The 17764-nt window shown below is 38.2% G+C and overlaps 1 protein-coding gene across 4 annotated transcripts in view; it reads left to right on the forward strand.

Moving 5' to 3' along the window:
• The first annotated feature begins 473 nt into the window (after window positions 1-473).
• The window catches only part of CUNH18orf25 (chromosome unknown C18orf25 homolog), a 62332-nt gene continuing 45041 nt past the window's right edge, over window positions 474-17764 (forward strand). The window contains exon 1 of one of the 4 annotated variants that reach the window (XM_016147793.2): window positions 474-663. The gene's annotated coding sequence lies outside the window, so the exon portion shown is untranslated. Of the gene's footprint in view, window positions 664-884; window positions 1268-17764 lie in introns of those variants that run through there. The other 3 variants (XM_016147795.2, XM_016147794.2, XM_016147796.2) reach the window with 3 other exon arrangements.

The raw sequence follows: 17764 nt of genomic DNA on the forward strand, positions 1-17764 counted from the left end.
AAGGAGTGGATCCAGCGCTGTTATCTTCAGAATCTCCTCTCGGGGAGTGTCACACCAGGTCCCAGCATGGCTCCTGAAAAGGTAATGACCGTTTACATTTTTCTTCTCAAGTCTTTATTTATTTCTTCATGTCTCAAAACTCTGCTTTTAGGGAGTGCCGCCTCTTGCGCAGATCTTGAGTAGTGGGATTTGTTCTTAGCACCTCTTCTTCCACCTCGGAAGCCCTGTATCCGCCAGGGGGCTTGTGCCCACCTCACCTTCCCTCCGGGTCCCGCGTCCAGCACTTTTCCTCCGATCCCAGACCTCAAGGAAGAGCCTCGAAAACTCACAGAGTGCGCCAGTGCGTCACCCTTCCCAGGGTGAACCGCAAATCAGAAGAGTGACTCTGCAGAGGTGGAATTTGGGGCGTCTGCAACGAGCGTAGGGGCGGAGCGGACCCTGTCTCACCGGCAGGTGGCGGTCTATTTGCGAGGCCTGCAAGGTTCCCACCCAGAAACTTGAACGGGATGTTGATACCACTGCATGAGAAGAGAACGGCCGAGTCTCCCCAAGCCCAGCGGTGGGCATCCGCGAAAAAGTGGGGAGAGAAGGGTGCGGACTCCCTGCTGGAGTGACTCAAGCATTCAGACACCACGAGCTTCATTCAGGAAGACTTCAGGAGGGGTAAGTACTGGGCAGCGCACGGAAAAGGGAGCGCCGTCCTTTTCTTAGGGCATTGTCCTTGGCTTGCATCGACTGGCTTTCCAATACTCCTTAAAAGATATTTCTGGGTCGCAGCTGCCTGATCAGATGGAGGGAGCGCCGGGAAGCCGGTTGGTGCCGGGGCGCCCGGCGCTCTGGAGCGGGAGGAGCGCGGGTTCTCTCCGCCAGACGGCGCTGTGCGGCTTTCCGTCGGTCTCCCGCTCCAGTCTGCACGGGCTACTGCCGCAGCGGCCGCTCTAGCTGACAGGCGCGAGCTCTGTGGTTCCGGGCGGAAGTGAGGCGCCGAGCGGAACGGCCTCTGGTGACATTTTCTCCGGGCGGCGCGGACGAGTGAAGGGATTTGGTGGTGGAGGCTGCGGAGGCGGCGAGATTCCTTTTAGTCGCGGCGGGGCTCTGGCCGCGATTCTCTCCTCGCCGCCGGGGCTTGTGCTGAGCAGGAGAAGGCGGCGGTGGCCTTCGCGTCCCGAGTCACCGCAGCCGGGAGAGCCCCGGCCGGGGGTTCGGTCCGTGCCCCGACGGGGCGCGCGGAGCGGGCGAGGAGGTGCAGAGTCGCCGCGGAGCGCAGGTGAGGCGGGAAGGGGCGCAGGGCCTCGGCTTGGCTACGGGTCGAGCTGTGGGACCCGGCTGCTGCTCAGGGAGGGGTCGAGTTGAGCCGGAGGGATGCGGGCCGCGGTTGAGGACTCTGCGGCGTCCGGGCGCTGGGGTCGTGACGGGCCCGGCTGGCAGGCGCCGGGTGTTCGCGCCCGGACTTGGCGGGAGGCGCGACCGGGATCAGGGGATAACGAGAAGGATTGCTCGCCCGCCTGCTGATGACCCTCTTGTCCTCCCGGCGGAGTCGGCGGGCGGCCCCCCCCCCTTTACCCCGGATCGCTGGGGCCCGGGCGAGGCGGGTCCCTTTCCCCAGGGTTGAGAGGAGGCTGGAGGTGCCGCAGCCCGTGGGCCGCGCCGGGGAGCGGCTTTGCGGCCCTGGAGTTGCCTTCACGCAACTTTCCAGCGCCCCAGCCCGCGGGGGAAGCGGCGGCGGCGGCGGCAGCTCTGCCCAGTCTGGCAGCTCCGCGGGCCGGGGTCTGGCGCCCAAACCTGCCTCTACTTCTGCGAGCGCAAAGCGGCCGCCCTAGCGCCGCGGCTGCGGTGGCCTAGGAGGAGGTTGAGAAAAGGCTTTCTCAGCCTTGGCGCCGCCTGCCTCTCAGCGCTTCCACTACTTGCAGTCGGCATACGCCTCTGGCCAATGGGAACGATGCGTCAGTCTCCAAAATTGACCTTTTCTGGCGAGTTTGTCAACTTTATTTAGAAACCGGAGAGTAAATAAATTGACGAGCCTCAAGGTAAATTCCACTGCCTTCCCAGAGCCCTCTTTCCCTTAGCAGCACTTCGTAGTTTATTTCTTATGGCACCGACTTAAGTGTGGTGGTGGACCAGTTGCCCCTAACGGAACCGCATGTCATTCATTCTGCCTTTTAAATTGTCCTCTCCGGTAGCACAGCATAGATGCTCACAGGTTGAAGGAGTGAATGTCTGTACTTGTTCTCTCAGATGAACCGCTTGAACAGTTTATCGTTGGATGTGCTTTTCGTTTCTTACCTGAGTTTTTGCTTTCCGAATCCTTCAGTAGGATGAAAATCCCACTGATGTTGCTTTTTCAAGGTTGGACCTCTCAATTACAAATACATCTGGCAGCTTTGCTATTAGGCTATTGTGTGGTGTCGTTGGGCACATGTTAACAGTTTGAATCACTTTTTTTTTTCTCCTGGGATAGTTTAAGGATGGAGGCTATTAACTTTCTAATATAGTTTTGCTGATCCTGGCAATCTGGCTTCCTCCAGTAAGAGCATTGCCTTTTGGTTTAACAAGCGTTTTTAGAGGCCTGCAATTAATAGTCATTACCTGATGTCCTGAGGAGTCACAAAGCTAACCATTTTTTAGTAGGGAGTAATATTTTGGCCCGAGTAATCCGGCTAAATAAATGCCTAGTTGAGTGTTTTATGCTCAGTAAGTATAAAATTAGGAATTAAGATAGAATTTAGCAAACTAAGATGGAATTTAATGTGATTATCTGCATGCTAATTTAAAAAGTCTTAATGAAATTTCATGCTGTTTCCTTAAATGAGAAATAAAAATATTTTTAGACATTACTAAGTCAGGTTCCTTCAAGTACTTTTCAGTACCATTTTTAATCTTAAAACTTTATATCTTTTTCATAACGTGAAGGTATTAGAGACGTAAGCATCAAAATAAGAGTATACAATATGAAAGGCAGGGACATCTTTAAGGCAATTATATCTAAAGCATCAATTAAATATGATTTCTTAATGGAAAACAATTTTTCTGACATCTTTTTTGTGTGTGTGAAAAATGAAAAAACTGGATTTTGGAGCTAGAAACTTTCTAGATCCATATTAAGTTCACAGTGTAGACATTACTCACTAATTCCGGTTTTATTACTCAAGTGCATTCGTGAAAGAGCAAATGTCATAATACTTTGTTTTATAGTCTTCATCATTTATCCAAGACCCATATGTTATAGATTTAGTTTTAGATTCTAATTTAATGCAGTTCTATTAGAGCTGAGTGTTCAGTGTATGTCCTTCAAAGGTTTCTATTTTCATAAGTGACATTGGTACCTAAAGTTTCCTTATATTACTAGTAACTTCTAGGAGCTTGTGTAGTCATTATTCAAGGGATTGTTTTGTTGGCTCTTCAGTCTTATGAGTTGGTTATGACGTGTGCCTGAATAGACTTGATATATGGATAATTAGGTTTTTTTTTTTTTTTAAGTTTGGAACTGGTATATGCTAGAGACTCAAAGCCTACATTTGTAACTTTGGTAAGTTATCTTAGACCTTTCTAATTTTCCTGTATATAGCTAGAGACATGTTTACTGAATTAACAGTACTTGAGAAAACCTGTAAACGATGAAAAATGTACTATGATTTGTTTTCATTTGAACCATAACGATTTCAGTATTCTCTATTATTTAAGGAAAGAGTTTGGGGCCAAATAAAGTTTCTCAGTTAGCTGTAATTATAGAGTAAAAGGTGAAATAGACATATTAATAACACAGTAAAAAGCTGTGAGACTGCTTTTTAGGGAGAAGAGCTATTGAGAAAACTTTAGAGCAAACAGACAAAACATTCAGTTGGAACCTCTTTATTCTTACGACACTAATTTGTTGATTGCTTACTGTGTGCCAGTATTGCTCTAGTTGCTGGAGCTATGGTAGAGAATAAGGCTGACAAGGTCCTGATGCTAAAGGAACTTAAACATTTAAACCTGAGGTTTGGGGTGGATTTCCATGTGGGCATTCGGGCTAGGGAACAGCCTAAGTAAAGTCATGAGTATCAGTGATCTCGAATGGGTAAGTGTGGCCAGTGCCTTGAGTTTGCAGAGGGATAAGAAGGGTAGATGCAGGTAGGGCCAGGTTGTGAAGGTGTAGTACCCTAGTCTGCTAATGAGTTGTTTTTTTCTTTTAGAGGGAAGAAAACCCAGGTGGAATATAAAAGATGAGATGGGCATTCCTTTTGAAAGATTTTTCTTTAGCCTTCAGTTTAGCGATTAGAAAATTTACTGGTTTTCTTTATTTTGGGTTGATTCTTGACTAAAGTAATTTAATACTCTTGTTTAGTTGTCAGATTCCAGTCTTAAATTTAAATTTAACTGTTGTCATGAAACTCTTCTAAATCCTTAGCCTTTATCTTTAATTGTACCTACTTTCCTTACTCTTTCAGGACTCGTGATTAAACTTAAGGGAAATGTTTTCTGCTTCTGTGTAGGCAGCTTCTCTCTGCAGAAGTGGGATTGATGTTCAGTCAGTTTTCACACTCAGCCTTCAGGTCCTCGTAAAAGAAAGGAGCATTTCACCCGTTTTTTTCTCTTCTATGTTCCTGGACTGCGAGGGAGGAAATGTGTGTTATATGTATTATACATATTTATCATTACATATTAGTAGCAGCCGATAATAGTAAATGCGATTTAAAAATATTGTAAAATAACCAGTGTGACTCAGATTTGATGGTTGTCTTATTTAGGATTTCGTCTTTGATTTAGTGTTTCTTTTAAGTTTTGTTTCTAGTCTCTTTTATATCTTTTTTTCAAAATAGTAACCTCATTCCTCTTTGCTCAAATTCTGTCACTTAACTGCCAGTGGACAGACAGATGGTGTAAATTTTGTTATTAATTTGACTTCATTGAATTTTTAAACTACCTGGGATAGTATTTCGTAGTTAAGATTAATCAAAAGTAGAAATCTATGTGCATAACTTATGTTTAATTGTATGTGGGGGTATTTATACCTGGTTAAATACTAACCCCATTTACTGAGCATTTTGGTGCTAGGTGGAGGTGGGTACAAAGATAAAAGAAACCATTTCAGCCCAGGGAACTCAAATGTGTGAACCAGCTGATTTCTAAGTTTCTTTCCTGCTCTAAAATGTAGAGAAGTAGGCTGTAGGAGAAAAAAGTACTGTGTAACAAAAATGCTGTAGTGTGGAGTTAGTCATTTTCCTTTATAAAGTCATTTAAATGGGTCTTTTAAGCTTAAAAGAAAATAATTGGAGTCTTCAATATTCTTTTTGTACTGCCATTTCATTTACAAAATACTTTTTACTCTGCCTGGAATTCAAGACCATGTATTAGTAAATTAGTTCTGATTGTTGTACAAAGAGGAACAAAATTAAATCTTAAATTTATGCAGCCGTTTCCATGAATGTGGATAAACTAGGATTGTGTTTAGGTAATCTAGAAATTAAAGTTTTCATTAGCATGCTTAACATTAGTGAAACAAGATACTTACCAAAGGAATCTGTCGGAGTTATTTTTGACTGAGTTGTCTGGTTTTAAAAAAATAACTTTATGATATCCAGAGTCAGCATTTTGTTAGGTACCTTATAATTAGAGAAAGGTATTGTTGGGGATAGGGAACGTTGGTGTGGACTAAAACTCTAGGAAAACAGACTGTTTTCCTTTCTGTATTAAGAACAAAATCCTCATGTGGTTAAGATTTTAAGCAGTATCCTGTCTGCGTTGGTTTTAACCTAGCATAGAAGCGTAGTTTACTCGTCGCCAAAGGTTTCTCATTATTTTTCTCCTCTACAATCCACTTTGCTATGAGCCTGAGGGCATGTATAGTGAGTAGGTTATCTTGTGGACCTCAAGTCCCAGCATGTGGTGACCCATCTTTATGTGTACTGTCTTCTGAGGAAGATAGAAAATAAAAAAATGGCCAGAGCAGAAATCTTGGAAATCTAGAACCTGTGTTTTAAATTATTTTTTATTTATACTGATGATGCTTTTGAGTACTTAGAGCAATGGTGCCCACCTTTTTGGCACCAGAGACCAGTGCTCCTAGGAGACTAATGCCTGATGATCTGAGTTGGAGCAGATGTGGTGATGGTAGCACTGGGGAGCAGCTGCAAATACAGATGAAGCTTTGCTGGCTCAACTGCCACTCACCTCCTGCTATCCAGCCTTGTTCCTAACAGGCTGCGGACCGGTACCAGTCTGTAGCTCAGGGGTTGGGGACCCCTGACTTAGAGGGTCTCTCGTTAGCCACTGTACATTCTTTGCGTTTGGTCACTTCCTTGGCTTGTTACTTGATGCTAGCTTATTCAGAGTCCTGGTACTAGGCCAGATACATGTCTGTAATGGTAGTATCTGCCACGTGAAGTGATTTGAGTAGCCATTATCACTCTTGGCCTATATATAGAGCTTATATCAGTGGAGAAAAGGTTGGCTAACAAGCAAGTAAAGCTGCTCTCTTCCCGTGGTTGCAGTCTCCCAATTTATATTTCAGTTCTGGGTAGGACAAATCATTACAGCCGACATTAATTTTTAGTGTTCCCCTCTTGTATTCAATCTTTTAGCGCTCCAGTTTCTTAGTAGACTTGAAGGATCCCCTCACCCCTGTTAACTATCATCACACTGAAAAAGAATTAGCAATAATTTCTTAATATTATGATATTCAGCGTTCAGATTTCTCTATTATCTCACACATGTATTTCTGCAGTTATTCAGATCAAATAAGGTCTGTGCATTGTTTTGTAATTTATAGGGTATCCCCCCCCCCATTTCTTTTTCCTGGCAAATTATTTGTTGAAGTTTTCCCACAGTTTGAATTTGCTAGTTACATTCCTGTGGTGGCAGTAAACATGTTCCTCTGTGCACTGGGTTTCTTGTTAATTGGAATTAGGTTTAGAGGCTTGATCAGATTCAGTTTATATGAGGTTCTCTCTCTCTCTCTCACCCTTTTTTTCCCTTTGAGGGGTAAAACTGCTTTATAGATGATATTGAATACTTGCATTAGGAGGCACACAATGTTTGCTTCTCTGTGATGTTAGCAGCTGCTGATGCTTATTGCCTAGCTCCATTAATTTATTACTGATAATTTCTCACTCTGAGTGCCTTTCATCATTCCCAGTTCTTAGTCTTTTATACTGTATCTTGTTTATAGCTTCTTCAACCTCTTCTTTCTGAGAGCTAAGCGAGGGGAAGGGAAGAGTTGCTGTGGAGAAGAGGGCCATTTCCACTATATTGTAATTCTGTAGGTGTTTTTACGCAATTCCTGATCATCGGTTCCTGCACTGCTGTATTATCCGTGCTGCAGCTTCTCATTGATTGGAAAAACTAACCCCAAAGCTGACACATAATGGAAAGATGTCCTTCGAAAGCAAAATTTATTTTGTGATATTGGTGCTTATTTAAGAGTGCTGCTATTATTAAATTAAGCTAGTGTTTATATGTTAAAATTAGAGAAAAGAGGTTAATTTTTCTATTTCACAAGATTTTGGAACATCACTATTATAGATTTAATGAAATCTCTTCCTGGACTCTTAAGTCTGGAGCGAGGGGGCTTCATTTTGTATTTCAGTAATATACTGCTCTCAACCTCTTCAGTTTGGTTTTTGCATCTTTATTCAGAAATACACAGTCATTTTATAATACCGAATTCTAAATGTAAGGGAACAGCTTTACTAGGTTATTAGCAGTTGTGTCAGTTTTGTCTTGTGTTTTTATATGAAAAGATAAAAGGAGTGTTTATCAGAAATCATATTGCTTTTGTAGTGGAATATTTTTTTTATATACAAGTCAGTAATACTAATTTTTAAGCAAACAAGGTATTTATTTCATTAGTGGTCTTGGTTATTTTTTAAAATGATTCAGTTCATCAATTCAACAGATATTAAATATGTATTGGAAACTGTGAGTGAACTGAAGATTATTAATATAATCCCTGTTTTCAAAGGAGATTATAATATAATGGGGCTGGGAAGGGGTGAGTGAAAACATTTATTACACAAACAATTTGTTTATTTTTAATTGTTTTCCTCATAATGTGCTATTTCCCTCCTCCCCCATGTATAAGGTTAACTCTTAATTTCTTGGGTTTAAATTTTCTCAGTCGTTGGGGTGTGTGTGTGTGTGTGTGTGTGTGTGTGTGTGTGTTTGCTTTAAAAATCACCCTCTTACAGTAGTGTATTTGTGTGCCACAGTCAGAAAAATCAGATATTGTTAGGCACAAATTTTTTGGCAGATTACTGGTATTGTGATACTCCCTCAACAGTAGATTGTCACAATGTCTGTTCTCATATCCAGCTTGTCTGACACTTGTAGAGTCACTGTGACAGTTGCCCACACCAGCAGGAAGTAGGCACACGATATTATTTGAAAGCCCTGCTTCATTCTTGTTTTACCTTCAGGAGTTGCAATTTGTCTCTTGTTCTTTTTTTTATATTTAAAAAACAAAACAAAGTAAAACTTTAAGATACCTTAACTTTACTTTCTTTAGTTTCTAAGTATAGAGTAGCCAAAGTTTGACAAAGAGCTAAAGAGAATGTTTTTAAAGATCCACAAGTGATTGTCATGGATTTTGTTTTTTTAACCTTGGTCTCAATTATTAGAGAAGTTTACTTACTACTTTACTTACCATTGTTTTTTAAAAAATGAGTTAGCAGTAGATGCAGGCTATAATCTGTTTTATATCATAACTGTTTTGGGTACAGAAACCTCTAAGGTTAATTACATCCCTGTTGGTAGTTTCATAACTTTTCTTTCGTTTTTTAAAGTCTCATTCATGCAAGTGTTTTTACAACAGTTTAGAAACAGTCTAGTTGCTTTGATTTTTAGTGCTAGGAGAGTGCCTCATTTTTGATGCACAGATGCAGTGGTGAACGTGTATGGTTGAATATTTAAACTGTAAGCCAGATAACAATTTTTGGATTTTGAAGCTAAACCTATTTTAAAAATAACTTGAAAAAATATGTTTATAGTAGACCGTTGCAAGGATATTTAAACTGCAACTCTCCTGCTTAATAATCTTTCTCTCTTTATTGGCATAGTTTTTACTTTTATTGATTAACCATTTAGTGTGCCTTGGGCATAATTTAGAGTAAGCACAGTCTGGAAAACTGTACCATTTTATTCCAATATAAAGATAAATAAATAGTTGTGTGGTTTCTATAAAATGAATCAAAACAACGGATGTTTTGTTTTTAGGGAATATTATTGAAGGAGCAGTTCCGTTAAGTGTAAAATGTAATTGTAAAATGTAAATATGCCTTGATTTTTACAAAAGGTTTATTCTTGCATATTTGTGGGCAAAACCAAATTTTAAATATAAAACTTCAAATGCATTGGGAAAACTTATTTTAAAGGAGTCGGTATTAAAACTGTATTTTTAAATGTATAATCTAAATGAACTTTTGTAAAGATTTGGATGTTCAGAACTTTATTTTGGTTAGAGGAGGTTACTTGTGTAGCATGATATAGTCTTAGGTTAAGAAGCAGGTTGGAAATTCAGAAACCGTTCTAAATATATCTGCCTAAATTTATCTAAATATATCTTGGCCATTGACCTACATATTCTTTTCTTAGAAATGAGGGTTATACATTTCAGGTTAACTATGAGCAATAATTAATAAAAATAAGTAAAATGCTCTGAAAACCTAAATAGAATTGTTTAGATAGTTGTCAGTATGGTTAGACCACTTACTCTGTGTATCTTTTTAAATTACAGCTTTTAAAAACTCCTACAAATATGTAATAAAATATTAAGAAAAAATTACTAGTGACTGAAGCATTCTTTTAGTGGGTTTTTTCTCAAATTAAATTGCCTGTATCTTTTTGCTTTTTAAAATATCCCTTGAAACTTTCTGAAAACATTGAGGTCTTGGATAATTCATGGTTGAATGTTTATGCTGTATTTAAAATGGACCAGTGGCATCAGCAGTGCAGCTTGAAGGCCTTGTTTTCCAATGCTGAGAAGCAAAGACCAAAGTAATGCAGATTGTTTTCATGTTGCCTTTTCCATAAAATCTGCAAGTAGAACCATTAACTGCAATGGTTTTCTGTATGCTGTGACCCTAGCTCCTGTGAAAATGCTTATGTAGAAGATGACTGTAACATGTGAGTGTGTGCGCGCGCGCGCGTGCGTGTGTGTGTGTGTGTGTGGTACCTTCACATGCAGTTTTTAAAAAGCAAAAACGAGATTTAATAGGTTCATTTAACTATGATAAGTCCAATGTGCAACCAGCCTCTGGCCTATTTGGTTGTAGGAACTCATTTCCTACCGTTTGGGTACTTTTTCCCTTTCTTTGTGTACCGGCTCTGTACTGCTTTTCATTGTAGGCTTTATTTCCAGCCAGGCTTTCCTCTCAAGAAGGCAAAGTTGGCCCCCCAGTGGCTCCACGCTAACTAGTAGTAGTAGTAGCAGTAGTAGTAGTAGTAGTAGTAGTAGTAGTAGTAGTAGTGATAGATTCTATTTTTAGAGCAGTTTCAGGTTTGCAAAAAAATTGAGCAGAAAGTAGAGTTCCTGTATGCCCCCCCATCAGTTTCCCCCATTATTAATATCTTGAATTAGTTGGTATATTTGTTAGAATTGAGGAGCTAATACTGCTACATTATTAAAGTCCAAGTTCACATTTTGTGTTGAAAAACAAACACTATGTTGAATAATGCAGAATAACAGTTTTGTGGGTTTTGATAAATGCCTTGTACCTATCCATTATTATAGTATCTAACAATAAATTCTCTGACCAAATTGATACCTTCCTTTTTCACCCCTCATATAACTGTGTTCTCTCAGATTCTTCCATATCTTTGTTGCCACTACCATCAGTCCAGAGATCCTGTAGTATTTTTGCCTTACCTTCTAATTATTTTACTGTCATTTAATATTGTCTTCTTTTCCATCCAGTCTCCACTATGCATCCTGACTGGTCTTTTTTGAAGTACAGGTCAGCTCGAATCTATGTTTCCCTACTCTATTTAAAGGGACGCCTTCGTAGATCTCCTCTGCTACGTTAACATTTCTCTTTTTCTCCTTTTGTGGTGCCAGCATACCTTCTCTCTACTGGATTTATCACAGTATTACATTTTATATTTATTTGAGTGATTATTCAATTTCCTCTTTGTACTGTAAGTTCTCTTAGGGGAAGGTACATTATATTTTTCAGTGCCTAGCATAGTTAACTGACACTAAGTACTCAGTAAATGTGTGTCGAATGCATGAATGAATCCAGATGACTTTGACTGTAGAGAAGAGACTTGTTAATTCTGCAATGGACTCGAAGTGAAGAGGAGGAAGAAGGAATATAAAGATTAAAAAAAAAATACTGTTTCTTGATATCTGACTATGCTCATTATGTACTAGATGCTTTAAATGTGTTAACTCTTCATTTTACCAAGGACCGGAATTTTACAACTAAGGAAACAGGCTTAGAGAACTTCAATAATTTGTGAATATGTAACACTTCAAATTCTCTTTCTTTTCTAGCCTAGGACTGGTATTTTCATTTATGAACTTTTAATTGTTTTCGTATTTGAAAGATGTTGGGTCACCGTATCTCACGGCTACCACTGTATTGTATTAGTGCTACTACCATGTGTATTAGTGCTGAGGGTGACGTTGATGAAAACTGACTGACTGCAGTTTTGTTTCTGAAGGATTTTGTCTCTGTTAAAATAGACCTCTCATCTAAAATCTAATCATCTTTAAGTGATCTCAAGTGAAACTTGGAAATCTCTCGGGTTTTGAGTCCAGTGCCTCTGACCTTTCTTATTTATTTTTATTTCTGTTATGTCTCTTGCTGTGGAGTACAGGTTTGAGATTTTGTAGAGTAGCCCTTTTTACTCTTGTTTTTATTTATTGAAATTACGCTTATCTCTAAAAGCCCAGTTAAATTATTATCCTCTTCATATAGACACCTTTTTTTTTGGTTCTGATCTTGTGAATGCCAGAGTTCTTTATACCTCTCCAGTAGTACTTTTCATTTGTGTGAGCTGCTTACTGTCTTTACCTTGAGGTACACAAATAGTAGGTTTCCAATAGATATTCGTTTTTGAATGTATTTAAGTGCGAGTACCGTGATTTATTCATTTTTGTAATCCCAAACCTAGCATGTAGTCTGATATGATAGGTATTCGATACGTAATTAGCTGAATTAAAATATCTTCTGTCTTAGTCTTTCTTTTACAAATAGTTTTAGTATTTCGAAGAGTTAACCAGAGGTACAAAAAGATCAGATTTTCATTTTTTAAACAAAAACAATTTTGGTTGCAATTGTAGTGATTAGGAGTTGATGTGGGGAGATCACTAATATTATTAATATGGTCCAGGCAGTTGGTCATGGCAGCATGGACTAGACAGTAGAGAAACAAAAAGATCTGAAGGATAATTGCATGGCCAAATTGATAGGACTTGGTGATAGAATAGGATTTGGGTGTATGCTTTTGAGTTTGGTAATGATATCAAATTAATTGCACATTGCTTGCCAGGGGAAGGACAGATTTGGCTCTTTTTTTTTTTTTTGCATCTTAAATTTACAGTATCTTTGAGATAATCCAAATATAATGTCGAGTAGACAGTTTATCATCTGGGTTTGGAGATCTTTGGAAGAGACTTTTGGGCTAGAGGTTATGAATTTGGGAACCAGGGATGTGGATGATATCACTTAGAAGTAAAATAAGAGAAAAGAGGGTCTAGGACTGGGCCATGAAGAACTAAATTTAAAGAGATGAGAAAAATGAGTCAACAAAGAAGATATAAGTAGGTCGAATTGGAGAAGAAGGAGGCAAAAGCCAGGAGAGTGTAATGATATAGAAGTCCAGGGAAGAGTCTTTTCAAGAATTGGGGGGTTGGTGATTAACGGTATCTGATACTGCCGAGAGGTGAGGAGTGTAAAGTCTTGCATTTGGTGATATGAGGTAATGGTAGTTTTAGCAAAACTTTAGGTGGAATAATGGGAACAGAAACTGGATTTCATTGGGTTAAGCAGTGGATGATAAGGAATTAGAAATGCTGACAGTTCTGAGTTTGGCAGTTGAAGTAAAAGTAGTTTTTGTTTTTTTTTTAGAGGTGAGACTTGGACATACTTTTTGGATTTTTCAATCTCTTGACAGTGTCTTGACAGAAGTTTTTAATTTTAATAAAGTTTACTTATTTTTTTTCTATTGTGGATCATGCTTTTAGTGTTGTATATGAAACTCATTGCCAAACCTAAGTTCAACTAAATTTTCTTGTTTTTTCACCTAGAAGTTTTATAGTTTTTATTTTACATTTATGTCTATAATCCACTTTGAGTTACTTTTTATAAAAGGTGTTAAGGTCTGTGTCTAGATTAATTTTTTTTCATGGATGTTCAGTTGTTTTAGTATCATTGTTGAGACCTTTTCTCCATTGAATAGCTTTTACTTTTTATCAGAGGTCAATTGACTGTATGGGTCTATTTCTGGTCTCTCTATATTTAGTTCGATTGATCTATGTATCTATCTGTTTTTTGCCTCATTATACTGTCTCGATTACTGTAGCTTTATAGTAAATATTGAAGTTGGGTAGGGTTAGTCCTCCAGCCTTCAGTATTGTGTTGACTGTTCCGGGTCTTTTGCTTTTCCATATAAACTTTAGGATCTGTGTGTCAGTATGTACAGAATAGCTTGCTGGGATTTTGTTTGGGACTATGTTGAATCTATGGGTCAAGTTGGGAAGAATTGGCATATTAGCAATAATGAGTCTTCCCATCCATTTATTTATAAGAATAGGTCACACAAAGGCTTTGTGATTAGGGGAATGTTTTGTATCAGTTTGCTCATTATGTGGATATGTTCATTAAAAAAAATCCATGAAGTTGCACAGTTATGATGTGTACAGTTCTCTGTGGTGGTGTTTCAGTCAAGTGTTTCCTAAAAAAGAATAAAACTTAGAGGACAGAATCCATTTTGATTTGAAGAGCAGAGAGCTCAGTACCCAAGTTTGTTTTGTAGTGGTCTGATACCCACTTATTATTCCTTTTGAAAATTTGTAGGTATAGATTTTTGGGGGGAAGGGGGGGGGTGGGTAAGGAATTTAAATACTGAAAATAAGAGCAGACTCACGTGAAAGGTTGATCTTTAGTGTGTTTCTTATGGACTGTTTATATATTGGATACATATGTTGGTTACAGATAAAAACAATTTTTAGTATCAATTTTAAATAAAATGAAGGACTGTAGTAGACTAAATCTTGGAAAAACTATGTCATAAATTCTATTTGAAACAGTGTTCTCTCAAGAGAGGTTGATATAAACCTTATTACTTGGTATTTGACACTAGATTAGATAAAACAGAAGGTGTCCTATTGGACCATCTTGCATTGCAAGGGAATAGACAGGATCACTTGTTAAGACTTCTTTTTTAAACTTAAATTTCTGAGATGGGAAACTATAGTTTTGTCAGTAAAACATTGACCCTCTTTAAAGTTACATTTTTGTCTACCTATAAAGCCATAATTAGTTCATAATTATTTTGTGAAAGAGAGCAAAGTTGGGATTCATGAATTATTTAATACTATGGCTTCAGTTCAACATGCGGAAAATCAGTGTGTATAAGTTAACTGGTTCATATACCTTGTATTTAAGGCATTAGCTACTTGTATTTCTTACAGTTCCAAAATGGTGATATGAAATAAACAGATGCAGGAGTGCTAGCAATTAGAATGCCCCATTTTACATGACTATAGAGCATTATCTTGCCTAGAAGCAGTTTCATTTAATGGGCTATGCTTGTGTCAGCTTGTGGTTTCAACGGAAAAGTGCCTGTAGCAACAGTAAACTTGTAACAGCAAATGACTTCACATTGCATTTGTCACATCGGGAGAGACAATACAGTTTCAGTTTATTCATTCCTTTTTGTGTCAGTATAGTGATATTAAAGGGTGGTTAATAATGGTTGTTGCTCACAAGGTGTAAAATTGAAAGTTGTAGAAGAAGGTCTTAACATTCAATGCTTAATGATTTTATATATGCCATGTCAAAACCCTCAGGAGGGTTTCCTATGTGGTTGGTCTTAGATAAGACCCTATTAATCATGGTCCTTTCTCACAATTCTAAGTCTATAGGAAGTTGTTAAACATCTAAGACTATATTGCAAGAAGGAAGACTTTCTTCTTTGTGTGTGTTTTATGGATATCTTTGTATCTTTTTTTCCCTCCAAGGGTAATTTCTTACCTACCAGTTTATACACTAAAGCAGCTGGATCACATTTTTTTGTTTTTTTTACTTTAAAGTCTACTAAAGTCTATTCTCTGTTCACTCTGTGCTTTCTCCCTGGATGAACTGATATATTCAGCTACCACTTGTACTTATACCAATAATGTCCAAATCTGTATTTCTATATTTCTTTTAAGACTTGTGTTTCAGTGAGCATTATCTAGTTCAAACTAAAGCTGATTATTTCTCTGATGATTTCTCTTATTCTCTTGTAGTCCACATCTTGATTGGAGTAACCAGTATCTGGTTGCATATGCTAGCAACCACCCAAAGAGTGGAGTGTTCTGTATATAATTTATATGATTGAGTTGGTTAATAATGTTCAGGTCTTTTATATTCTTGCTGATTTTCAGTCTTGTTTAATCCACTTAGAATGAGGGATTTAAATCTATTAGTGTTGGATTATCTCTGGTTTTTTTTTTTTCCATTCTGTTTTTGCTTTATGTATTCTAAGCCTGTTAAGTGCATATATTTTTATGTGTGCATATACATGTATAATTTTTATATTTTCCTGATATATCAACCTTTATATTATTAAGTGTCCCTCTTTGTATCTAGTGATATTGTCTGATGTTGATAAAGACATTTCAATTCTTCTATAGTTAGTTGCTCTTTGCATAGTATATCTTTTCCTTTCTTTCAGCTTAGTATATCTTTGATTCTAAGGTATGTCAGTTTAGTGCATGGAGGACATTTTGGTAGCAAGACTGAATATGGAGAGACAGATGATTATCAGTCAATCCATTGAAAAATAAAATGACAGAGGTTGTGTTTAGAGTGGTTGACAATGGAGATGAGGAATAGTGGACAGGCTAGAAATCTAAGGAGGTAGGATTGATAGGAATTAGTGATTGATGGGATGCCATGAATAAAGGGGAAGGTGTTATTAAAGATAACTCTCAGATTTTTAGCATGAGCAACTGAGATAATAGTAGTGCTATTTACTGAGCTTCGGGAAAGCTAGGGAGGGAGCAGAGTGGGATATTTCAGAGATGACTAATTTGGTTTTGGACATGAAGAGATTGACGTACTTGTGAAATCTAAAGAGATGTCACATGGCTATTGGGGTGGATTGGTGTAGAGCTCAGAGAAAAGGTCTGAGATGGAGTAACAAAATTACTAATATAGGTATAGTATTGAAAACCGTGGGTGTAGAAGAAGTCACTTTGGTGGGTGTGTAAAGGATCTAGCTAGCCCTAGAACCAACTCCTGAAATTTGGTAGAAGAAGTTAAACCTACAAAGTAGGCTAAGGAGCAGCAAGAATAGGAAACCTGGGATCCAAGGAAAGACATTAGTTTAAGGAGGAGAGGGAGTGGTTTGGCATACAGTGCTGCTTAGACATTAAGATGAGGGCCAAACTGTGTCTAGTAAGATTTAGAGGTATGGGGTTCTTTAAAGACCCTGGTAAGAACTCTTCTACTGATTTGATAGAAGCAGATATCAGATGGGACTGGGTTAGAGAAGGAGTGAGAGGTAAAGAAATAGAGTCAGGGTATTTAGACAACTCTCTTAGTAAGGCTGGCTTTGGGGAAATGGAAATGGAAAATTGAGATGTTAGGTAGAAGGAGAATTTTAATAAAACAACAAATAAATGGAGAAATAAATGGATGAATGGATGGTCCAGTTGAGTGTGAATTGTTGATGAATGCTAAGGAATAATCAATAATGTAAGTAAGGTTCTAGGGAGATGAGAGAGGGATGAACTGTGATATCTATATAGAGGAGGATAACCTTTAAATTGGGAAAACAGCTTGGGGAAAATACTCTCCTAATAGGATAAATGCTATATTTTGTATATTAAATATTTCATTGTAAATTCTCTGTGAATGTTAAACTAGAGGGTTGAGAGACTTTCATCCCATTTATAAGATGCAACTCCCATTTGATAATTTTACCATTTTCTACTGCCATCTGCTTTTGATTACCTCTACCAGAAATGTCCACTTTTCCTCACTTCTGACCAAGAACAATATAGGCAGTAAATACTGTTTGGGGAAGATTAATCTGTACATATGACATCTTTTTCTCTTGGGTTTAGGGTACATCATTTTCTTCTTCAGGGAGTTTTGTCAGAGCTGCTGTTTCTACTGCCTGTGATGTTTTTTCTGTGTTTTATGAATTATAACAAAATTCCACTCTAGGGGGAAATTCTAGTAGAATTCACTGACTAACTTTGACCTGAATAGTGGTTAGTGTCATGAGCAGAAGAAGCAAAACTTCTTTTTATACATAAGACTTTTCAGTAGACCTTTACGTTGAGTGGATTTTTAAGTAGTTAATACTTATATGTGATTCAAAATTCAAAAGGTAAATACAAGATATAGTAAAAAGTCCTTGATTCCTGTTCCTCATTTATTCTCTTTCATTGCTAGGGTGGCTGGTGATACCATTTTCTTAAGTATTCTCCCAGTGTCTGTGCATCTACAGACAAACTCATATATAAATATAATTTTGTTCTTTATTTACACAAATGGTATAATGTACCTTTTTGTTCATTTAACATTATCTATTGAAAATTCCTCCATATTAGTATATAAAGAATCTTTTC

The sequence above is a fragment of the Rousettus aegyptiacus genome, unplaced genomic scaffold (assembly GCF_014176215.1).
Source record: "Rousettus aegyptiacus isolate mRouAeg1 unplaced genomic scaffold, mRouAeg1.p scaffold_m13_p_12, whole genome shotgun sequence".
Taxonomy (NCBI): domain Eukaryota; kingdom Metazoa; phylum Chordata; class Mammalia; order Chiroptera; family Pteropodidae; genus Rousettus; species Rousettus aegyptiacus.